This window comes from Elephas maximus, chromosome 12 (genome assembly GCF_024166365.1).
Source record: "Elephas maximus indicus isolate mEleMax1 chromosome 12, mEleMax1 primary haplotype, whole genome shotgun sequence".
Taxonomy (NCBI): Eukaryota; Metazoa; Chordata; class Mammalia; order Proboscidea; family Elephantidae; genus Elephas; species Elephas maximus.
This window is the reverse complement of record NC_064830.1, coordinates 33,375,078-33,400,669: the sequence shown is the minus strand read 5'-3', so window position 1 is coordinate 33,400,669 and position 25,592 is coordinate 33,375,078. Positions and strand designations below refer to the sequence as shown.

The 25,592-nt window shown below is 40.8% G+C and overlaps 1 protein-coding gene across 1 annotated transcript in view; it reads right to left on the bottom strand.

The window, feature by feature from the left end:
* Positions 1 to 25,592, bottom strand: part of VSNL1 (visinin like 1) — a 143,054-nt gene that overhangs the window by 83,169 nt on the left and 34,293 nt on the right. The window lies entirely within an intron of this gene.

Genomic DNA, 25,592 nt, shown 5'->3' with positions numbered 1-25,592 from the left:
TGCCAATCTTTCATTTCACTTCATATGCCGGCAATAATCAGCTAGTTTACATATTCCAGGACTTGCATGCTTTGCACAGGCTGTTTTCTTTTCCTATAATGACTTCCCCCTTTGCCTACTCAGCAAACTTCTTTCCCTTCTTCAGGTAGTCTCAACACATGCGCCACCTCCTCCATTAATCCTTAAAAAACTTCTCAAAGCAAACTCGGACACCCTTTCTCCTAGGCAGCCATTTCACCCTGCACAAACTTCCATTACCATTATTTATTTCTCTACTACATTGTTAGTTTCTTGAGAGAAGGAACTGTCTTTCATTTATCTTTGCATTCATGTACCTAATATGCAGCCTGATTCATACTATAAATAAACTAGGTGCTAACAAATTTTTTTTTTGAATGATGGGGAATGGACCATTATGAGGTAGGTACTCAAAGATTCTGTCATTGGCCTTCATCAGATTATGGTATTCGGTATGTTTCTTCCTGGGAAAATCAGTCTCATAATAATCTATATGTAGAAGGAAAGTCAATACAATCATAACTCTAAATATAAACTGCAGCCAGCAAAAAGAAGGCTGTTTAATTTAACTACATGGAGAATAGCCTGCTCTCCTAAAAAAAAAAAAACACAAAGACTGTTAATTTGTCTGTCTTTGTCACTAAATTTTGAATACCTTGAAGGTGGGGCCTATGTCTTATTTCAGTATCCTCAAAACCCAAATCCACTGCCATCGAGTCAGTTCCTACTTATAGCCACCCTATAGGACAGAGTAGAACTGCCCCAAAGGGTTTCCAAGGCTGTAATCTTTACAAAAGCAGACTGTCACATCTTTCTCCCTCAGAGTGGCTGTTGGGTTCGAACCCCGGGCCTTTCAGTGAGCAGCTGAGCACTTTAACCACTGTGCCACCAGGGTTCCCTCAGTGTCCTGTGTCTGGCAAAAGGGTGGTGCTTAGTAACATTTGATAAACGAATGAAGGTGCAGATGGATTGACACTCCCCCATTATGTTCCTTTTGTTCTGTGGCCACCGTGATGCAGGCCAAATAGGACCAGGATGACACAAAGGGTAAAAATGACAGTAAAGCTCGTGATATTCCCAATAAACAGATTCCATTACATAATGCAAGGGAAATTCATCCCAGCTCTGTCTCTAACATACTCTGTGATCTTGCACAAGATCCTTTTCTTCCCCATCACTCAATTTCCCCATTTGTAAAATAAATGAGTTGGACCAGGTGATCTTTAAGGCCTTTTCAGCTCTATCACTCACTAATTCTCAACACAGGTTTTGCAAATATGAATCATAGACTTTAAATTGGCTCATCTCAAAAGTGTCAGTGTCTGTTGCCTCTGAGGGTTCGTTACCTGAGAACCTGTCAGGACTTGAACATGTGTTGCCAAAGAGGGGAGGTAACAGAAACCTGAGTGTATTACTTTTAAGCTGGGGTTCCAGGCTTTAAGAGAAAAACTAGCCCTGCCCAAAACCAAAGGATCTTTTTACAGCTTGAGTTGCAAAAGAGAGGCTCAGTACTTGGCCCAAAACTGGACTAGTGGAGGGGTTCAGACGGGCAAGTGGACACCACAAGGGACAGGGCCTTGGGGAGGAGGAAAGCCCAGCATTGCTTAATTGTGAATGATACCCAGAAAAGAAAAATCACTTACTCTACAGTTTACAAAAGACTTTTGTGCAGCAACCTTTACCCATATAACAACAACGCTGTGAGGAAGAGATATTTTCCCCTTCTTAGTGATGAGAGGTTTGAAGCTCAGAGAGATTAATTTACCCTAGCTCAACCAGCTAGTAAACAGCCCAGTAAACAACGAACGGAGTCCCCTTGAGCCCCATTGTTTTCCTCATACACGCCATCTTTTTCTCTTGCCAGGGTGCTGCAGCTACCTTCTAACTGGTCATCCTGCCTTGAGTCTTGCCCACTTCTCATTCATTCCTTACTCTACCTTGATAGCAGGGCCCCATAGCAGAAGAGGCACGGAATACAAGAATTCCCTAGGGAAGAATCAGGAGAGGTTCCTTGAGATGGGAAAGGACCATCCAGGGAAACTAAGAAGCACCCATGAAATTCTCTCCACAAACCCTCTTTGTCTTAAAAAGGATTCAAATAAGGTACATTTGTGTGTGTGTGTGTGTGTGTGTGTGTGTGTGTGTATTTCCCTGAGCTTGTCCCTTGCCTACTCTGATATCCAAATCCAGCTTTGCAGGGTGTACTTGTGCCTGTTGAGTACTATGAGGCACACAGAACTTCACACCCAGTCTCTCCCACGTATTCTAGCAACTAGTCTGGCTGAATCTTGGTAAGATGCATCTAATGACTGAGTGGTTTAGATGGAGCAGCCCAGCCCCAAGTGCAGATTCGCAGAAGGATGAGCACATCAATAGGGGAAATGGCCCTGGAAACGGGGAGGGGGCTAGAGCAGAGGGAGAAAAGGCCTTGGGGGCTTTATTCATACCTAGCACACCAGTGTGCTTATGGAATGCACACTGGTGTGCTAGGTATGAATAAAAAAAAAAAAAAGTGGGTCTTAAATGTGTGATTGGGAGCAAGGCTAGTTCTAGTGTCAGATTACCTGGGTCAGCCCTGAATAAATCACTTCTCTCTGAGCCCCAGGCTCCTAATCTGCACACTGAAATAATCAGAATAGATCTCCTCCTGGCCTTGCTCATGCTTAGACTCCTATCTGGAAGATCCTTTCTTTATTGCTTCTCTCAATCTTGGTGGCGTAGTGGTTAAGAGCTATGGCTGCTAACCAAAAGGTCAGCAGTTTGAATCCACCAGTAGCTCCAGGGAAACTGTCATGGATTGAATTGTGTCCCCCCCAAAATACGTGTCAACTTGGTTAGCCCATGATTCCCAGTATTGTGTGGTTGTCCTCCATTTTGTGACTGTAATTTTATGTCAAAAGGATTAGGGTGGGATTGTAACATCACCCTTACTCAGGTCACCTCACTGATCCAATGTAAAGGGATTTTCGCTGGGGTGTGCCCTGCACCACCTTTTATCTCTCAAGATTGAGGACAAGGACTTTCCTCCAAAGCTGACAGAGACAGAAAGCCTTCCCCTGGAGCTGACACCCTGAATTTGGACTTGCAACATACTAGACTGTGAGGAAATAAATTGCTTTTTGTTAAAGCCATCCACTTGTGGTATTTCTTTTATGGCAGCGCTAGATGACTAAGACAGAAATTCTATGGGGCAGTTCTACTCTGTTCTATAGGGTCACTATGAGTTGGAATCGACTCAATGGTGACAGGCTTCTTTCAATCTTACTCCTCCGGCAAAGCTCAGTTCCAATCCTGTCTTCTCCATGACCTTCCCTACCAGCTCTCGCTGCTCTCCTCTTCTCCTTGTACTTGACATCATGGCTTTGTGTTAAGAAAGGCCCTTGGCCCAATTAACTGAAGGAGGCAGAAAACCCCTGAGCAATTCAACTCAGCAAACACATCTAAGCATCTCCATGAAAAGGTCCTGTGCTAGGCATGGTGGGTTAAAAATAGAAGGCATGGTTCCAATCTTGAAGGGCTTGGAACTGGATGCAGGGGACATTCACAATCCTTGGAATAGGGCATGATGAAACGAATGCTCATAGCAGAGAGAAATGGAGCACAAGGGATAGTGACAAATTCCCATCAGATCAGGCAAACTTCGCCTGTGACTGGTCTCCAGATGAAATCACTTAAGCAGTTTTTCCCAAACTTGCCTAGTTACGGGAATCCCCTTTGGCTATCTTGCCAAAAAAATAGATTCACTGGACATTCCCCTAGACTAAAATTAGTTTTCGGTAAGTCTTGGGCAGGGCTGGAAATCTGTACTTTGGTAACAAGCAACTCAGGTGAATATGATCAACAGTCAATTTGGGAAACACTGATGTAAAGCATGAATAAAAATTAAAGTAGGTGGTCTAAGGAGGAAACACCCAAAGCAACATGGGCATCTCTCAAGTTCTCTCTGATTCCACACTTCCCCTCTGCCCCATTCAGGCATCTCTGATATGGTTTCAAGGTCCTTTGTATTGTATTTAGCATTCAGAATTCAAAAATCATACAACTGCAGAAGAACCAAGGTTTGAAAAATTTCAAGCCCTTTGCTTTTAGGTTAGGTGTCCCTGGGTGTTGCATAGTTAAGCACTTGACTACTAACCCAAATGTTGGCCATTTGAACCTACTCAGAGATGCCTCGGGAGAGAGGACTGCAATGTTTCCCAAAGGTCACAACCATGAAAACCCCATGGAGCACAGTTCTACTCTACCCTCATGGGGTTGCCATGAGTTGGAATCAGCTTGATGGCAACTGGTTTGGTTTTTGGTTTTAGGATGAAGAGTTTGAGGCGCAGAAAGATTATTACGAATTCTCCAGGATCACATGGGCAATTGAGCCAGATCCTGGTCTCCTAACCCAGCTCAGTGCTCGGTCCTCCCACAGCATGCTGTCCCCACGCCAAACACTGAAAGCCTGTAAGCCACTGGGCATGTTTACTAAAATAGAGATCTCTGTGAAAGGATGTTGAAACAAGCCTCATCACCGTCCCTCTAGGATTCTGTAAACAAATGACATTAAGTTGCTAGTTTCCGGAAACTGTTAAACAACTGTGAAAACCATGCCTCAAAGTTGCTCTGGCACATTTTGTGGGGTTTTCTTTTCTAATAAAGGCAAGTAGCTGACACCCTGGCTCTTTCTGCCCTCTGTTCTTCATCCCTCCTGGCAGTCATGTACTTACAAGCCCCCAGCACCATTTTCCAGGGGGCAGGGAGACAGTTGATCATAGGCTGGCATTTCACGCTCTCCCTGAGGACCAGTGCAGCTTCAGGAAAGAGGAGAAATCCTTTCTCACAGCGTTCCCAGATGACATTACCTCAAAACCTGAACCTTGAGGGATTACCGCTGAGGTTCTGGCCCACAAGCATGAAACAGGTGGGGCAGAGGGGAACACAGATTGCTTCCTGAGGGACTCAAGAAAAGACGAAAGTACTCATTTGATCTATAATAAATGAAGAAAAATATTTTTATGGCAGTGGCACTGTAAAGGCAAGTGACAAGAGCTGTGTTCAAGAAAGTAATGAATACATGGAGGTGAAAGCAGAAAGGAACCCCAGGGATCAGTTGTCTGATCCAACCCCTTTGTTTTCTAGGAGAGGCCCAGAGAGGTTAAGGGACTTATGCCAGGGAACAAAGCAAGTTAGTAACAGAGCCAAGAGCCAGGCCTAGCAGTGCCCTGACTAACGAGCCTCAAAAACAAGATTCTTAGGCTGCTGCACTGCCCAGGCCTTTGACCTTGGGCAGCGAGATGGGCTGAAGGTCCTAGACCCTGCAAGACTGGAAGAGCCATCCATGTAGTCCAGGTGTGAACAGTGGCCCCTCTCACTGGGCCTGCCAAAACCATCTGCCCCACAGCTGCTTCTAACTGAGTACCCACCTGGCTGCCCCTCTACAGCTCAGGGGCTGAGAGCTGAAAGGGGCCCTGGAGGTTTGGCTGGGTGGACCAACCCCGACTTTGAGTCAAGCTCAAGCCCACCTGGTAAATTGGAGGCCAGGTACACAGAGACTCTGATCTGCAAGAGGTCAAAATGGCCTGAGTATCCCTCAGGGGTCAAACTCAGCTGCCATCTCCCTCCTTCTTTCCAAGGCACAAAACATTTCCTGAGAACCTGGAAAGTGTGACTTTGACCAAAGCCATGCTAGGTGACCAGGCACTAGTCTATGACTTTGGAAAAGTTTCTACTCAGACTCAGTTTCTCTTTCACCGCATCCTGTGAGTTTCCTTCTCTTTCTATCAGGACCCAATATCTTTTATTTTTCACTTGGACTTAGTTTAGTGGGAAAAAAATGTGTGCAGGAGTCAGAGCAGTATCAATTGTTGTTCCAGCTACACACAAGGTGTATGCCTTTTGATACATTACTCAGCCCCTTGGGGTGTCAGTTTCCTTGTTTGTCGAACAGAAATGTTGATATTTGGTCACAGGGTTGTGATGAGGATAAATGAGATAACATGTTGAGTTCCTTCCAACAGTGCCTTCCACACAGCAGGTGTTCAACAAACACTATTATTATCCTCCTCATGGGCTCCAGCAAAAAGGCTGCTCCAGGAGACAGAGAAGCAGAATTTGAAGATTCATTCTCCTCCGTGTTACCCGTCCCCAAGCCTCTGAGATTCTAACTCCTATACATTACTCTTTCTATGCCCAGTTCCATTGTTCTAACTCTCTCCAATCTGAGCATGATAAAAACAAAAAAACAAAAACCAACCAGTTGTTGTTATGTTGATTCCGACTCATGGTGACCCCATGGGTTGCTGAGTAGAACTGCACTCCATAAGGTTTTCAAGGGAGTAGCCTTTCAGATGGAGATTGCCAGACTTTTCTTCCAAAGTGCTTCCAGGTGGGTTCAAACCACCAACCTTTACGTTAGTAGTTGAGTGCTTAACCACTTGCTCTGAGCATGTTAGAAACCTACCTAGTGCCATCCAGTCGATTCCAACTGCGTGTTAGTCCCCCTTTAAATATCCTTCAATACTCCCTTTTTCCCTCAAGAGAAAGTTCAACTTCCTTTGAATCAAATACAAGGTCCTCCATGCTGTTTTGCCTTTGTGACCCTGATTATACGGCACCTCTATCTTACCTCCTCTCCCCATTTCTCTGCCTGCCAGTGCTTAGGCATCTAACAAGACTCATTTGGGGGATCATCCCCGTGGAGAAGCCTTCCCTGGGTTTCCAGAATGCCGGCGGGTGCCCTCCTCTGCACTTCTGGAGGGCCTTGGGCTAACCTCAACCATGGCTCTGATCAGATTATAATCAAAATATGTGCTAATATATATGTTGCTCCCACCAAACGTGAGCTCCTCATATGTAAAGACTTCATTTGATTCATCTTTGTATGCTCCATACCTAACACCAGGCTTGGCGCATGTAAACAGAACTACATAAATTATGAAACACGGGAAATTTTACTGTAGCCCTGTTGATTCCCCCTCCTTTAAGTAAGAGTGCTTCATATCCGACCTGTTAGAAGGACATCATCTGAGGCCCCCATAGCCCTGGCCAAGCATCATCTGTTAAGTTTCCATTGAATTCCTTGCTCATCCACTGAACAGAAGCATGAGCTGATTAATAGCTGGTAACCTTTCATCTGGGAGTGTTTCTAGCAGCCACCCACTTTTCTGCATCTTATTTCTACTTCCCTTGTGCGTCCTGCTTCCAACCATTCTATATGCTTCTGAGAATGGTTTTCTATGAAAGGAAATGGGCAATTTTTGGCAGCGTCAGAACCTCACTTAGTTCTGTGAGATAGCATAGGAAATGCTTTCATTAATAATCACATCCTTCTGTCCAGCAGATTGCCTTCTGGGCTATGCTGCCAAGTCCCAGTGGGAAAGAACCAGGGCCCTCAACTCAGAGCAGCAGGGAGCTGCAGAGAGAGAAGCACAGACCAGGAGTGTCCGATCTCACCTGTGGGTCCTGAGTCGCAGGGCTGGCAGTACCTTGGGGCATCAGCTGTACAACCCCTCCCCTTGTTCTCAAAGTGAGGACTTAGATATTGGTGGGTGAATGACTCGCCCAAGTGTCTACAGCTAGTGGTAGAGTCAGGACTCATATTCAGCTCTTCCGATTCCCAGTCCGGTTTTCTGTCCCCTATGAGAGCCATTTGTACTCACTATGTTCCTAAATTGTTCTCTTTGTAGCAATTACTAAAAAAAATTACTTGAACTCACGTGAGTGGTCTTAAATATGTTGTTGTGTGCTGTTGAGTCAATTCCAACTCATAGTGGCCCTATAGGACAGAGTAGAACTGTCCCTTAAGGTTTCCAAGATTGCAATCTTTATGGGAGTGTATCGCTAGGTCTTTTTTCCAAGAAGTGGCTGGTGGATTTGAACTGCTGACCTTTTGGTTAGCAGTCGAGTGCGTAACCATTGTGCCACCAGGGCTCCTGTCTCAAATACAGAAAACTCTAAAATTCTGATATAAAGGTGGCTCTGTAGAAATAAAGTGTTCTACTTGAAGGAAACATTATACTAGAATTCATTCATTCATTCAACAAACTTTTGCACAGCATTACTATATATTAAAAAGATAAATATGGTTCCCAAATCTATCTCTAGGGCAGGACTTTCCTGAATACTAGGTACTTATATACATCTGCCTGTCAGGCATTTCCACGTTTGAGTCCTGCAAGCACATCAAACTGAATACGTTATCCAAAATCAAACTGGTCTTCTTCCCCACACCCTCCTCCCCAAATCCCCTTTCTTCCTATGTTCTTCTCTGAATAAGTGACCCCACCATTCACCCAGGGACATACGCATCACCATTCTGGATTCCAACTTCTCATTCACGTTCCTGTATCTAATTAATCTTTAAGATAGGCAGTTGGTAGTTTATACTTCCTAACTCTCTCAACTCTGTCTACTTCTCTCTGTTCCCACTACCTTCATCTCTCACTTTACTTATTAAAACAGCCTCCTAACTTGCTTCCTAATCTACAGACTTGCCCTCCTGAAACTCATTTTCCACACTCCAGCCAGAATAACCCTTCTAAAAGGCAAAATCCAATCATGCCATTGCCCTGCTTAAAGCCTTCAGTGGCTTCCTGTTATCCTCACTTTGAACTCCAGTCCTCAGTGTGGCTTTCAAGACCTGCTCACCTGGGCCTACCTTACCCCTCGCCCTCCAACTCTTCCATCCCCCTTCTAAGACATTTTTAGCCTCATTTCTCACTACACCCCCACCTATGCTCTAGACTTGCTATATTATTTCAAACCTCTTAGTTTGTGTATTTCTGTTATTTTGCTTTGAGGGTGGTCCCTACTAGCTCCACCTTGGTCTCCTAGTGAACTTCAACACGTATTTCAAGACACAGAGGAAGTACCTCATCTTCGGTGACATCTTTGTCTGCCTTCCTCTTTTGCACCCTGACTGTACCCACGGCTGTCACTGCATCACCTGCTATAGCAATAGCTGTAGCACAAGTCTGCCATCTCACCAGCTTATGAGTCCCTCAAGGTGAGTGTTTGGTTCACCTCTGCACCTAGGTAAGAGCCTATCACTGAACAGGTACTCAGGAGATGTTGTTAAAGGAATTAATTAAGGTATAATCCCTACCATCATAGAGCTAGAGCTTATCAGCTTGGTGATAAGAGAGAACTTATGAAATAAAGATGACTGTACTAAGTGCCACTGAGGAGAGACAAGCAAAATGGCATAGGAGAGAGAGAACGAGAACTTGGGAATCAACAAGGAAGCTTCTGCTTGGGTGAAGAACATTTTACAAAGTGGTCCTTCAAAATTATCTTAAGGAAATAGTCACACAAGTCTGCAGAGACATACATACAGGGATATTTGTCTCAGCATTGTTTAAAACAAAACAAGAAAATTGTAACAACCTAAATGTTTGCCATAGGAAACTGGTTAAATAAATTTTGGTAGATCGACTCGACAGCACTGGGTTTTTAAACCATGAAGCCATGAAAAATGGTAATGTATATCTACATTGATGGGCATAGCTTGATATGAACTCAATGTCACTTATTTAAATTAAAACACATAAATATCAAAATGCTTCGGTATAAATTCAAGGGTAAACATTTCTTTGTACATATTAAATACAATAGAATGGATGAGAGGGATGAGAGTGAGTATAGAAGGTAAGGAGGAAAATTAAAATATATAATAAGACAAAAGAGGGATTTATATGACAATGGTGAGAATATACCATGAACTGAGGAGTATGATTAACACAACTTTGCACTTGAGGTTCAAAAAAAAAAAAAGGAAAGATATCTGCAAGCAACTGTTAAGTAAAAAAAAGGTCACAACTCAGTATGTGTGGTATTGCCCTGCTTTCGCTTTACATACACACACGCACAAGTTTGCACACGCAGAAAGTTTTGACAGCATATCACTTGCATTAAAATCTTAACAGTTGTTATAGCTGCTAGAGGTATAATGGTAACATTTCACTCTCAGTATCTTTCTGAACTCCTATAATGAGCATGTTCAACATTTATAATCAATGTCACTTATTTAAATCAAAATACATAAATATCAAAATGATTGTGTATATACTCAAGGGTAAATACTTATTTGTCTGTGTTAAATACAGTAGAAAAAATGTTGAAAAATAACTTCCAGTTCAACAAACGCAAACTTTCATTCACAAAACAATCAGTCTCAGGATTCACCAAAAGGGAATCTGGTCATACTTTTCCATCAAAGCAACTCTCTTTTCAAACAACTGATTCACAGCAAGATGTCAGGATTTACTTGTGGGCCAAAAAACTTGAGTTCTGAGGCCCATTCTACTTAGCCCTGGGTGAAGTGATATAAGGATGGAGGAGAAGCCAGGACTGGGAACATCTGGGACTGCCCCTGGGCCTGTCACCATCTTACACTGCTCAGCTCCTTGGGTCAGTCAGTAAACTTTCTGGAGGCTCAGTTTTTGTCATTAGCAAGAGTAAAGATAACAATGCCCATCTCTGCGTGTTATCATAGGTTTAAATGAGAAGACAGGAAAACGCTTTGTAGATGCTAAAGCACAATCCAAATAGAGAAAAAGAGACCCCTATATATCATCACGTCAGAGTACCTAAGGCTGGGTCTGGGGTTGTCCAGTGAAGTCCAGTGAGACATCTACCATAAGGGCAAAAGAAGTTCTAAGAGGAGATGGTAAACAGCAACATCTCTGGGTCTGTCTCTGGGTCAACCTTCTCAGCCCTCTTTTCAGGAAATAAGGAAATAGTGAGTTACCTGAAGAAGGTAAAACCCACAATTCTGAGAGCTCAGACTGGAACTCTTGGCCACAAAGCCAAGTGATATCTTTAGGAAAATTTTCTGGGGCCTTCCCCAAGGTCTGTGTGGGTTTTCTGTGCTTTGATAGGTTTGTGGGAATCACACCTTTCTCTACAGCACTCAGACAGTTTTAAAATTGAAAAATTACTCTATCTCTTAATCTAGTGTACTTGCCACTACATCTCAAGAAAAACTAAGACCCGGATATGTGGAAAGAAGTAGACTTTGTTAGGCAGGGATGGAGAAAGACAGGAAGCCTGTAAGTCTCTGGCACGAGCAGAAAAGACTCCTGTTGATGAGCAGCCGTCACAAAGAAGCTGGAGGCTGGGGAGCCATGTAGAAGGAGAAGGGCAACAAAGTGGCCCCTCTTGGAGCCTTGGGAGGTAGGTGGAGAGGGCATATTTAGCAAAGGTTGTTGGAGGAGTCCTGGCCCTCTCCAGTGATGTTTCTGTCTTTGATGTGCTTTTAGCTCTGAATTATGCTGACCCTGTCCTTGCTGGGCCTTTGTGAAGTATCCAGCAAGGCTGGAACAAAGCACTTTATTGTGGCATATGAAAAATATCTTGGCTGAAAGGGACAATGCCAAGGCTAGAAGGACTAAAATTAGACCTTCCGGTTCTGTTTAACTTGGCAATCGTGTGCACAGGCTGCTAACGTGGCATCCTCCACCTGCCTGCCTCCCAGCCGTGGGTCTTCTGAGAGCACAGGTAACATGTGCTGGAAGAGAGGAAGTGCTGCTTCCTCTGGCACCCTGTGGGGATGACAGATGCTTCTGGGCCCGTGGCACTGCCACTTGGAGCATGTTAAGTAATCCTTAGTTTGAAGGGGTATGTTTCCATATCAACTCATTTGCAGATTAAGATAAAACCATATTGCTTCTCCCTGTTCAACTAATGGCCTTCCATGCTGAAACCAAAAGGAAACTGCAAAAGAAGTCATATATTTGAATTTGACCTTTACCTAAGAATTTACAACCTGACCTCTGAATTCATTGCAGAAGCCAAAGAACCAGTTGTAAGAACCATAGGTGATGCTGAGGAGCAGTGACCTACAAGAATAAACACAGACCTGGGAGTTAGAAAGATGAGGTGAGATACATGTTTGTAGTACTTCTACTAGCTGGAGCCTTTGGGAAAGTTATTGAACCTTTCTTACCATTTAACATTAAACTGAGTATATTAATACCTACCTCAAAAGTTTAAATGAAATAACAAATCTATGTGACTAATATTTTAGAAGTAATAATAATAGCTTATATTATATAGTATTCCCTATGTGCTCATGGATTACCTCACTTTATGGATTACCTTTACAACAATATTATGACGTAGATACCACTATGTCTTCATTTGACCGTTTAGAAAAAAAGGCTAAGAGAGTTTAAGAAACTTGCCCAAGGTCACACATCAAGAAAATGGCAGAGTTGGGACTTGAACCCTGGGAGACTCGTAGCCACTGTAAACTTTCTAAAAGCTTATTAAAGGGGATAAGAGATAAGAAAACACATTCCAGGACAAAAATTGCTATTTAAGGGTTCATCATTCTTGTTCCTTTGCCTAGGTGCTTCCCTGATAATACACACTTCTTTCCCTCAGTGAAGCAAGTTAAGGGTACATGGAGGCTGGGTCAGCTCTCTCACAATTGCCTGCTTCTCATCCACTATGGGATCAGGAGGAGCTTGGATGCTAAATACAAGAGCAGCAATTAAGGGAAGAGAGAATGTTTAGCCTGGAGAAGCCAATACTCAAGAAAGGAAATTTGAGCTCACCTCAAATAAAGTGAAGGATTTATTGGCACCAAAATAGAAATATAGATCAGCATAATGGAATGGAGAGTCTAGAAATAGATCCAGCTATGCAATAAGTACTTAATACTGATCAGGAGGGAAGGGAAACATATTTTGTAAGTGACACTGTCACCCCTTGATAGTAATTTGGTGAAAAATGTAAGACAGGATCACACCATACACCATCATTTAACAAATCAATGCCATTTGGAATAAAGAGTTCAGTATAAGAATTAAATAAAAGAGAGCTACTAAAATAATGAAAATATGATAGGCAAAATGTTAATAGCTATGTGTATATATACATTCATATATAAAGAAAATACCAATTATTAAAGAAACCATCAGAATCAGAAAAGATGAATGATCAAAGAGTGTGAATAGATAATTCATGCCAGAGTAAACACAAACAGTAAACAAACTCAGAGAAACATGATATTTAACCCATTTATTAAGGTCAAGATGGGCTTTCTAAATATAAAAGCAAAGCCAGAAACCATAAAAGATAAGATTGATACATATTACTAAGTAAAAATTCAGATTTTAGGGAACCTAAAAATACTAGGGAAAAAAGGTAAATAACAAAATGGGAAAATATCTGCAACACAAATCTTTTATGTATTAAAAGTGTTAAAAAAAATGGGAAGAGGATTACATTAGAAAATTGGGCAAAGGGCACAAATAGAGGATTCACAAAAGATGAAATATCAATGGCCAAGTTCAAGCCTAGAAATATTCAAATATATAAAAATATATGATGGTATAACCCACTAAAGAATATTAGAACTCAAGAGCCATCAAATACCAACACTCTTGATTCCAGTGGAAGGTATCTTAAAGAACTAATCCAAGAGAAAAAGTTATATGCAGGAATCTATTGCATCTTCATTTAATAATAACAAAAACTTGATAACTACAGCCATTTCCCTCTAGGGAAGTGGGAAGATAAGTTAACTCAATGGAAATATAAAATTGTGAGTATGATATCGAAACACAGAAAATTACATATGATATGCTAAGTGGAAAAAATGCAGAAATACAAAATTGAATATATGCTAGAGTTACAACTATTTACTGCAAAACAAAAAATTCAAGTCATTTGTTTTCCTCTTTTCTTCCTTACGAATCAATGAAAAGTGTAGATTATTTGCCAGATACCATGCTATGTATCAGGAAACAGAGATGAATAAGACTCTGCTTATTTCCTAAGGAAACCACTGACTCAGTGTGAGAGACAAATGACATGTAAAAAAGATTAATTACAAGTTACAATATTTATGGAAAAGCACATTCCTATAATGTGTGAGGTTCTATGACAATACATAGATGTTAGATGGTGAGAGACCTCCTATAGATTGTTACATTAATTTACATAAAGTATTAGAAATTAAAAAGATTGCTGTAAAATTGTATTAATCTTCCCTATTATAAAGTTGAAAGAGCCCTGGTGGCGCAATGGTTAAGCGCTTGGCTGTTAAACAGAAAGTCTGCTGTTCAAACCTACTAGCAGTTCCCCAGGAAAAAAGACCTGGCAATCTGTTCCCATAAAGGTTACAGCCTAGGAAACCCTATGGAGCAGTTCTACTCTGTCACATAGGGTTCCTATGAGTTGGAATCGACTTGATGGCACACAGCAATAGGTAGTCCCTTGTGTTTTGCCTCTTTACTTCTTTTTTCATATAAGACTTATCCTTACTTTAGGAATCTGAAATTCTTCTCTGCTCCCCTCCCAGCTTGTGAGGTAACCAGCAATCAGCTTGTGCTTCCACCTTACTTGTAGCCTTCCTCCATTCCTTCAGCTAACCAAAAAGGCCAGTTCCTTTACTAGCTCTAGGTTTAGTGAAAAGAATTAAGTCTTCCGAAAATGGCAAGACTCTTTTCTCTCCCACATCTAACCCCAAAGATCAACAGTCACAAACGTGGCGAATAGGTAGAAGAAAGATGAAGGAAAATGGCTGGGCGTTCCACTGGGACAAGTGGCTGGCCAGAGATCCTCGGAAGGATATCTTGTCTTGTCTGATGAACACCTTTACGAAACTACTTTTGATTGCTTTTGTAAAAGAACTAACTTTAAAATGCACCAAGGATTTTCAGCTGGAAAATTAGTTAAAATCTGTAAAAGAAAGATGAAAGTAAAGGTTAAATTTGTGACTCACAGAGGAAGGCACTGTTTAAAAATGTTATGTGGTGGGGATTTATAAAACTGTGATGCCAGAAGGGGTTTCACCTTCAGGAAAGAGGACAGCGGTTTAGGAAAAAGCTTGTCATAGGGGACAGTAGGGTTAGAACACAGATGCTGTGTTTGGGCCTATAAAAAAAAAAACAAAAAATACAACCCTTTGCGATTGAGTTGATTCCAACTCGTAGCAACCCTATAGGACAGAGTAGAATTGTCCCATAGAGTTTCCAAGGAGCGCCTGGTAGATTCGAACTGCCAGCCTTTTGGTTAGCAGCTATAGCACTTAACCACTCTGCCACCAGGGTTTCCCTTTGGTCAGAGGCAGAGAAAAAGTTCTCTATTAATCAAACTCTGCTGATTCTTTTATAGAAATGTAGAGAAAGATAGGAGATCCAAGGATAGGATTGACTGAGAGCCTATGGGCCAATTATGACTTAAAGAAGAATAAAGAAGGTGGCTTTAAAAGTCTAAGTAGAACTACCACGGACATGAAGAAGAAAACATACAAGCCAAAACTCAGTAAATAGCTTCCTCAGTGTTAGGGTTAGTTTCTTGTAGTAAAGTTCTTTGAGGATCACACCTGACCATCTACTAGTGCAAAGCAGAATTCTAGAGCCCTAAAGTGAGAGAACATCAGAAGATTCTAAGTTTAGAATCTTTTGTAGATGAAAAACTGAGGCCTAGAAAGGACATGAATTTTTTTTTTTTTTTTAAGAACATAGCATCTGTGGCAGATCTAGTTTCAAGACCATGAGACTAGTCTCCTAATTTCAAGCCCAATGTTCCCTCCAAATGCAGCTTTTACCCACAGGCTGTCAGTAAAAACACCAAACAGGCAACAGAAGAAATGGGCTTACTCATCGTCTAGGGAAGCATAAGGCATTGGAAGACATCGTGGGCGGGACCTTGTCTCTGTCTCAATAATTCAAGGGAGAGTTGAGTTTGCAAGCCCAAGTCAAAAATTTGGGAGTCAGCCTATGCTCCTCCATTTCCCTCATTCCAATCAGTCACAAATTCTATCACTTCTAACCGTGAATTCATCTTCTGTTCTCTATCCATTGATCCTACCTTACTTCAGACACTGCTTTTTTAACTTTTCCTCTTTGCAACATCTATCTAGCTAGTCTTCCTGCCTGCAGGAAGTCTTTACCCTTCACATTTATTCTTGTCATTGCTGCCATACTTATTTTACTAGAATAAATATGTGAGCATTTCTAGGGCCCAGTTAAGCCCCTTTGATGCATTCATGGTGCCTAAAAAGAAAGGCCAAGTCCCTTGGTAAGGCCCAAAGGGAGCACCATGGTCTTGTCCAGCTTTTCTCTTCAGTTTTATCTCTTACTACTCCCACCTCGTACTCTCAGACACATAACCACATTGAATTTTCACTTTCCAAAATGTCCTAGTATTTTATGAGGGCTCTGTGAGAACAGTAGACATTTGTAAATGGATGGATGAACAAACAAATGCAACTATGGGCCCTGAGCTGTGCCAAAACACCACAAAAGAGGTTTAATAATATTGATTTCTTTGCTAATTAATCCTCTCTAGTTTTTTTAGTCCTAACTTAGAGACCCCTGGTGGTGCAATAGTTAAGTGCTCAGCTGCTCACTGAAAGATTGGTGCTTGGAACCCACCGAGCCACCCTGCAGGAGAAAGACCTGGTGATCTGCTCCTGTAAAGATGACAGTTAAGAAAACTCTATGGGGCAATTCCATTCTGTCACATGAAGTTGCTATGAGTTGAAATCGACTTGATGGCACCCAGCAACAATAATAGTCTTAACTTCCACGAGGACGGGTACCATGCCTGTCCTGTTGACTGTTGCATTTCCAGTGTTTAACAGTTGAATAAATGACTGCATGGATGAATGAATGGATTGAATATTTTGAGAGATTTGTATGGATATTATGTAAGGGCAGAGGAGGAGAAAATCAGCTACATTTGTGGGAATTAAAGAATGTTTCACATGAGAATCAATCTTTGTGATAAATGAATAAAGATTTTCAGGCAGAAATTATAGATACAAGGAGGGATGAAAGAGCAGGCGTGTTCGGGGATCACAGCTGAAAAGAGGGTGAGGGCAAGATAATCTAGTGGAAAAGGGTTCAACGGAGCTAGATTCAAATTCCAGCGCTAATTCTGACTATCTGTATGAGCTTAAACAAGCTACTTATTCTCTCCATCTCATCTTAAAATAAATTGTGAAAATGAAAGATGAGAGAATATAGTGCCTTAACATTGCATGACATAGAATAGGCAGCTATCTCCTCTTCCTCTTCCTCCCACTTCTTCTCGGTGCTAATTCTTTTGTTAGGCACAAGTAGCTTGGGCTCCTCCAGTCACTTTTTAAGACTAGGGAGCCCTTTTCAGATCTAAACTCAAAAATCTCTCCACAGAATATTCTCTGCAGACAACCAGTTCTTCTCTACCTATCTCATTTATCTTGCTGCGTGCATCAGACTAATGCAAAACAAAAATGGTTTGGCTCCAACTCAGATGAAAATGGAATGGGAAGGAATTCATTTACCAGATAGTTTCTATGGTTTTTACTCATCTGCTATCTATATCCAAATAATATGACCCCTACTTGCCTCTCCATAGGGAGACCATATAATTTATTGTTGTCCAAATAGTATAACTTTGAGAATGAAAGGTGCTATTAGTTACATGAGGACAACAGACATTAATCAGGACCATTCTAGGCAAACTGGGTTGTATAGTTATCCTACCTCTCTATCTCCTGTTGCCCTTTCCCTTAATGGCGATGTTCCAGCCATACTGGCTTTGTGGCTCTCTATCTAGTTTATTCTACTTAAAATTACTTATAATTCTTAAAATTCTCCTCCCCTCAGATCTTATTGAAGCCCTGGTGGCACAGTGTTTAAAGCACTCAGCTGCTAACCAAAAGATCGACAGTTCAAACCTACCAGCTGCTCCTTGGGAGAAAGATGTGGCAGTCTACTTCTGTAAAGATTTATAGCATTGGAAATCCTATGCAGCAGTTTTAAATACTTCTACTTTTTTTTTTTTTTTTTTTACTCTATAGGGCAGCTATGAGTCAGAACTGACTCGACGGCAATGGGTAATATCATTCATGGCTAATTTGTCATCATTCAGGACACTGCTTAAATGCCACATTTAGGTCCTTCTGATCTATTTAAACTTCCCAAACATACTCCTACTAGTGACTATATCATTACCTTGTGTTATATTCTTCACAGCCCTTAAAACTATCTGAACTTGTTTCATGTACTTATTTGTTTGCATGATTTAATGACTGTCTCCCTTCACTAGAATATAAGCTCCAGGAGGGCAGGAACCTGGTCTGTTTTGTTTACTACTATTTGTGCCTACAACTGTCCCTGGTATGCAGTAGCGGGAACTTGATAAATATTTGTTAAATGAATACCTTAACTTTCTATCATTTTCAAAGACAAGCTCTCTTTCTTAATAGTGACAGCTTTTGATGTTTAATATATGAACATACTCATTTTATATGTCAATACAAAGATGTTGTCTTTGCCACATTGGTTGAAAGAAGGATCAGCTCCCCCAGGTCCTGCTCAAGAGCTCAATACAAAGATGCTGCAGTCAGTAGGGTTCTTAATTATTGCCAACCTCAGGGAAGAAATCACAGTTTATTTTCAAACAGCCTTGGATCAGAGGCTATAATGTCATTTAAGGAAAACGATTATTAGTCGTGTTAGGTTAGAGCCAGGCAGTATCCTAGGACCTGGAGGGAAAGTGGTTTGGGTTACACACAAGAAGTTTACCTGAACCAAACTGTAGGTAGAATTTAGGCTTTTGGTATTCTGGTAATTTTTATTACAAATCAGTTTCTATGCTATTGCAGTGTTTTTTATAAAACAAGGTTGAACAATGGAAGGATCACAGGTTAATTTTGGGTAAATCAGTCTCGTCCTTTGCCGAAGTTGACTTTTCTAAGACTCAGCTTCCTCATCTGACTCAAAAGCCTTTGTGAAATTAGAGGTAACGTAAGTAAAAAACAAAAACAAAAACAAATAAACAAACAAAAACCTAACACAGTGCCTGATACAGTAGATGCTCAAGAAATGGTATCTACTGTTATGTATTATCTTACCCAGATTGTATTGATCTGTACATTCCATTGCATTTTTTAAAAGTCTTAAAATAATACCAATGCATACATACTCTCACTTAATATGAAAAAAATTCTGATTCCAAATATAGTAAATGCTTGGTATTAATAGATTTAACATCTTAAATTTCAACTATTTCATCATAGGCCTAAAAGCCCATCAAGCAAAGTGATTTATAAGGTTCTTGGAATATGAATTTGAGACATGCTTGGTTTAAAGCAGATGTGTAGGAATAAACCACCCAGCTGATGAGTGATTCTAACCGGGCATCTGCATCTCAGTGTTTGGGTCAACAGAAGTTTATTCTCTCACAGCTTTGGAGGCTAGAAGTCTGAATTCAGGACGTTGCAGGGCCATGCTCTCTCTGAAGGCTCTAGGGGAAGATGCTTCCTTTTCTCTTCTAGCTTCCCTTAGCCCCAGGTGTTACTTGGCTTGTGGTGGTGTAACTCCAACCTCTGCTTCTATTATCACATGGTGTTTTCTCCAGAGTGTCTGTCTGTCTGTTTCTCTTCTCCTCTTTTTATAAAACATCAGTCTATTAGATTAGGGCCCATCCTACTCCAGTATGACCTCACATGAACATAACTAATTGCATCTGCAAAGATCCTATTTCCAAATAAGATAGAATTCATAGGTACTGAAGGGTTAGGACTTCAACATATCTTTTGGGGGACACAATTAACCCATAAAAATCTCTATTCTTCTTCATGCAGACCTCACCTGAAAGAACTATTAAAGGATATACTTCAAGAAGAAGGAAACTAAAGCTAGAACAAAGAAGTGGATGACAGATACAACTATGAGGAAAGAAACAGGTGAAACAAGTTGGTAAGTCTAAATATATATCCACTGTAAAAAGGATCAACTGTTGAAAACATTATGCTGAGCAAAATAAGTCAATGACAAAAGGACAGGTATTATATCATCTCACTTATAGGAAATAAACAAAACTACAGAAACCAAAGATTATTAGTGGTTAACAGGGTTGGCGGGGAAAAGGGAGAGTTTTTGCCTAGGGGGTATTGAGTTAATGTTAATGGTGATGGAATAATTTGGAAAAGTGTTATGGATTGAATTGTGCCCCCCAAAAAATATGTGTTGTAAATTCTACCCTCTATGCCTGTGTTTGGAAACCCTGGTGGCGTAGTGGTTAAGTGCTACAGCTGCTAATCAAAGGGTCGGCAGTTCAAATCTGCCAGGCGCTCCTTGGAAACTCTATGGGGCAGTTCTACTCTGTCCTATAGGGTCGCTATGAGTCATGATCAACTCGACGACACTGGGTTTGGTTTGTTTTTTTTTTATGCCTGTGTTTATAATCCCTTTTGGGAATGGGTTGTTTTTGTTATGTTAATGAGGTAAGATTAGTGTAGGGTATATCTTGAATCAATCAACTTTCAGATATAAAAGAGATTAGATGAACAAGCAGAGGAGAGATGGGGTAAGATAAATGCAAAGACACGTGGGGATCCCCACGGAACCAGGAACAAGCTGAAAAGACAAGGATCTTCCCCAGAACAGACAGAGGGAGAAAGCCTTCCCCTTGAGCTGGCACTCTGAACTCAGACTTCCAGCCCTTAAACTGTGAGAAAAGAAATTTCTGTTTGTTAAAGCCATATACTTGTGGTATTTCTATTACAGCAGCACTAGATAACAAAGACAGAAAGGACAGGGAGAATGGTTCACAACTTGAAGAATATAGTCAATGTCACTGAATTATACATGTAGAAATTGTTGAACTGGCAAATATTTTGTTCTGTGTATTTACACTACAATAATAACAACGAAAACAATAATGTTTTGGGATTAAAAAACAGAACAAAACAAACAAAAAATAACATTGAGGACAGGAGAGACATTTTGGAGGTGAAGCATTCTAAGGTCCTTTGTTCAGGAGGCAGCTGAAGATATTGATTAACCATAGAATTTGTTAAGTATGTATATTAAAAATGTAATGAAACAACTAAAAGAATAGAAATAAAATCTATTACTTCCACATCATCAGCAAAAAAAGAGAAGGTGTAACTAAACGTTAATCTAATAGAAAACAGAAAAGGAGGGGGAAAAAAGCAAAGAAAAAAAATCCTCATAAATTAAAAAAAAAAAAGGTCTAAGTCCAAATATATCAGCAATCACAATAACTATAATTGAATTAAAATCATCCATTAAATTTTACTGACCAACTTAAAGCATGCCCTTTTTACTTTAGGAAAAAAAATGCATTTCTCTGATACTCCACTGGCAATTCTCAAATGATTTCAATGTTTGGAATACACAAATTTGGCATCAAAAAGCAAAATGGAAATTCAAGTTAGCTTTCATAGTCTTATGACTGCTTTCTTGATGCTGCAATCGCATCTGCAGGTAATACTTTGAAAATATGCATTCATTCATTCATTCATTTGTGTGCACGGCAATTACTTGTTTACCTGCCTGACTCCACTAGACTCTTGGAATACTTTGCGGATGGGGGCCTGTCTTATTCATCAATGCCTGGTACCGTATGGGCATTCGGTAAGTGTTTTAAAAAATGACTTAATAAAATTTCAGTTTTCATCTCTGAATAGGGATATTAGACACAGCGGTCTAACAAAAAAATTGCAAGGCAATTTGAGAGATTCAGATCTTTTGAGGTTCTGAGATAGAAAGAATCAATAAGCTTGGAATGAGAGTAATTCTGAGTCATCTGGTTTTGTGCCATTGCCCTAATCACAGAAAATGAGTATGTAATCGCTTGTAGTTGCTGTTGTTGTTTTTCCGGCATCCTAAGCACAAGTGTTGGAATAATTTCCGAGAGGCCACTCTGAACAGCCTCATGAGATGGTCTAATAAAGGTCCACTTAATGATAAGTATGCATTTCATTGCCAAAATGGAACATAATCCTTGCCAATTTATCTATGTGTGGTTTCTTTCAGTTTACAGGCTCTGAAGGCATGTTTTGGGTCAGAAGGACCCAAGCAAGGCAGAGAGGAAGTTGTCAGGTCTCATAAGGAAAACTTCTGCTTAAGAACCAAGAGTGTGGGATAGAACAAGTCAAAAGAAAGCCCCTGTTTTCCTATTTTTTTTAAACATCTTTTTCCAATTCATTTTTTTCTCTTTTATTATATTTTACTGTATTGGTACACTTTCTAAACCTAACTGAAATACTTTCTGAAGAAAGTAAGAAGATTAAATAAGGCTAAATAAATAGAAGACAAAGAAGAGTGTGACTAGAAAAATACTTGATGTAATTAAAGGAGTTGGTTTTAAAAAAGGAATATTTAAAAGTAAGATATTAATTTTATCTTTATCATCGTCCAACCCAAAACCAAACCCACTGCCAATGAGTTGATTCCTACTCATAGCCACCCTATATACGGTTTCTGAGGCTGTAAATCTTTATGGAAGCAGGCTGCCACATCTTCCTCCCAAGGAGCAGCTGGTGGGTTCAAACTCGTGACATTTTTCTTCGCAGCATAGCATTTAATCACTGGGCCACCAGCACTCCTTTTGTATAATCACAACTATGTTTTAAAAAAAAAAATTAGGCATATAGAAAAAAGACTGGAAAGAAATATGCCAAAATATTTACAATAATTAAATCTGAATATTAGGATGATGATTTTAGTATTTTCTAGATGCTTTATCATTGTCAAATAGTGCCTTTAAAATGAAAGCTGTATTTCTTGAAAAAAAGGACTTAAGAATTTAAATAGACAGTGTACGGCAATTGTCAACTGTTCAGCCATCACCTATTTATTTAATACCTTAACAACTGTCCTGACTGGCTTAAATTTCACCAAGTTGACTGGTTAACCAATGTTCTTCATTTCCACTATTAAACGGACAGTGCTGACTGATGCCAGGCACAGGCTCAACACTCGTGGAGACAATAAGTCTGCAAACAGCTCAAGCTCTGAAGTCAAACAGGCCTGTGTCTGCTGGATGACCAAGCACATTACTCACTCACTCAAAGCCTCACTGTTCTCTTCTGTCAAATGGGGGATAACATTATAAGCCTGTAGGATTTTACTTTGAAGATTATATCAGACCAGTGTATGTAAGCTGCCTGAATTGTTTTGACATAAAGTAGTTAGCTCTTTTTCCCCTTCTTCTCACCTTCCTGGGTATCTCTTGCGCAACATACTGGACTACTGGCGATGAATATGTCCCATCTCCATGTTTAGCTGAAATGACTCTACTCATACTTCATGTTCAGGGAAGTAGTATTAAGCTATTCTTCTGGCAGAAATGGCCTAAAGGATCAACCAAGGTTAAGGCATTGACCCAAGAGTGGAGGAGCACAGGCCAGGTGATGAGGCTTGTGAGGCTGACTGGTGGAGGGAAAAAATAACCCCAAACCAAACTCGTTGCCATCAAGTCAATTCCAACTCATAACTACACTATAGGACAGAGTAGAAGCCACCCCACAGGGTTTCCAAGGCTGTAAATCTTTACAGAAGCAGACTGCCACATCTTTCTCCCTCAGGCAGCTGGTGGGTTCAAACCGCCCACCTTTTGGTTATTAGCCAAGCGCTTAACCACGGCACCACCGGGGCTACCTAAAAACCACAAAACCAAACCCTTTGTCATCTTGTCGATTCTGACTCATTGAGATCCTACAGGGCAAAGTAGAACTGCCCCGTACGGTTTCCAAGGAGTGCCAGGTGGATTCGAACTGCCGACCTTTTGGGTAGCAGCTGAGCTCTTAACCACTGCACCACCACGGCTCTTAAAGGCTCTACAAATAGAGGTGAAGGTAATCAGACTTTCTCCTTCAGGAATTTGGGATGCAAGACAGACAGTGCTGGATCATTCATCAGAATGCAAAGAAAATTTGAACTGCAGAGAGAGAGAAGCTAAGATGCTATATATAGATATAGGAACATCTTGGATCCCAAGAGGCTGGAGAAAAGGAGGCATAAGTAAATCCTCAGAGCTCTGCTGGTTCCTGATAGCTCTGTAGGTCTAGTTCTGATGTTTATCCTTAAAATAAGTCCTCTTTGTATAACAATGGTGAGAGGCAGATCAAACCACCTCATCGCAATGTACACCATCATTGAGAAAAGCCCCAAGGCTCTAAAACTAGGACCTGACCTATAAGTGAGCAGAAAGATCACCTGCTTGTATAATCTCATTTTCCTCTCTGAAATGCCACCATTAGGGAGCAATATTCATTGCTTTTATTTCTAAAGAGAGTGGAATTCTTAAAGAAATCATGCTACCATTAGAAATAAACAAACAAACCCCACCATGGAGTCAATTCCGACTCATAGCGACCCTAGAGGACAGAGTAGAACTGCCCCATAGAGTCTCCAAGGAGCGTCTCGTGGATTTGAACTTCCCAGACCCTTTGGTTAACAGCTGTAGCACTTAACCACTAAGAGACCAGGGTTTCCATGCTACCATTAGCTCTGTTTTTTTTTTTTTTGGTCAAACAAAAATGTTTATGGTCATCTAAAAGATAAAATTTGGTCTGTGGATTGCTGAGGTGAAGTCTGAAGGTGAGGGATTCCATTAAATTATTGTGAAGTATCTGAATACATATGAACACCAAGCATTGGAAACTGAATAGTGTGTCCTTTACACATCATTGCATTATTTTTCAAATGTCTGTTGATGCTATTGCTATTAACAAAATATGAATTAATTATAAAAGTTGCTAAATTTTATGGTAGCTATTTTTTCTTTATAGGGTCACTGAGTCGGAATTGATCGGCCACAGGAGTGGTAAACACCTTAGCTGTTAACCAAAAGGTCAGCGGTTTGAATCTACCAGCCGCTCCTTGGAAACCCTATGGGGCAGTTCTGCTCTGTCTGTGGGATTGCTATGACTTGGAATTGATTGACTAGACAATGGTTAATTTGTCACGAGGAGTCTCTGAGTGGTGCAAGAAGTTAAGGCACTCGGCTGCTACCTTAAAAGGTTCGTGTCCTCTCAGAGGTACCTTGGAAAAAAGGCCTGGCTATCTACTTCTGAAAACCCTATGGAGCACAGTTCTGCTCTGACACACATGGGGTCATCATGAGTTGAAATCAATTCAGCACCAACTGGTGATGGTGGATTTGTCACTATGTGTTCTTTCAATCAACTAATAATAACATTACAACCACCAATCTTAGGAACTTGAAAAAAAATTGTTGGTGTTACAAAAACATCCTAGAAGTATAAAATAGTACTGGAAAAAGTTGGGAACACTTGACAAAGTCCACAGACGTGAGGAAACCTCAGGTGAAAGGGCAATTCAATAGGCTAGGAGTATTGCAGACCCTGCTGGCTGGGTGAGTGCGTTTGGTGAGTCACATTTTTTTTTATTCTGATGAGTGTCCCTACTTAGAATAATGAAAAGGGAGTGTCATTTTCTGGATTAACTTCTGGGCTGCATTGTTAAGTATCACAAAAAGAAAATACACTTGGCATGGATTCTCTGTCTTAAAGAATTGTACCGCCACCTACCTAGTTGCCCACAAACATAGTCCCTCTCTCCCTCACCCACTCTCTCCCCACAAATACAGTGTGATCTACCTCCTACGTATCTCTCAGATGTGTGCACCTCTCCGAATCTGTGCTGCACCGCTCTAGTCCAAGCCAATGACACCTCTCACCTGAGCAACTGCAACTGTCTCCCAACTGGTGTGTTTCTCTTCTAGCTCCTTTCTAATTCATTCTCCAGAATGATCTTCTGAAAATGCAAGTCTAATCAAGCCAATTCCTTGTTTAAACCTTCAATAGCTTT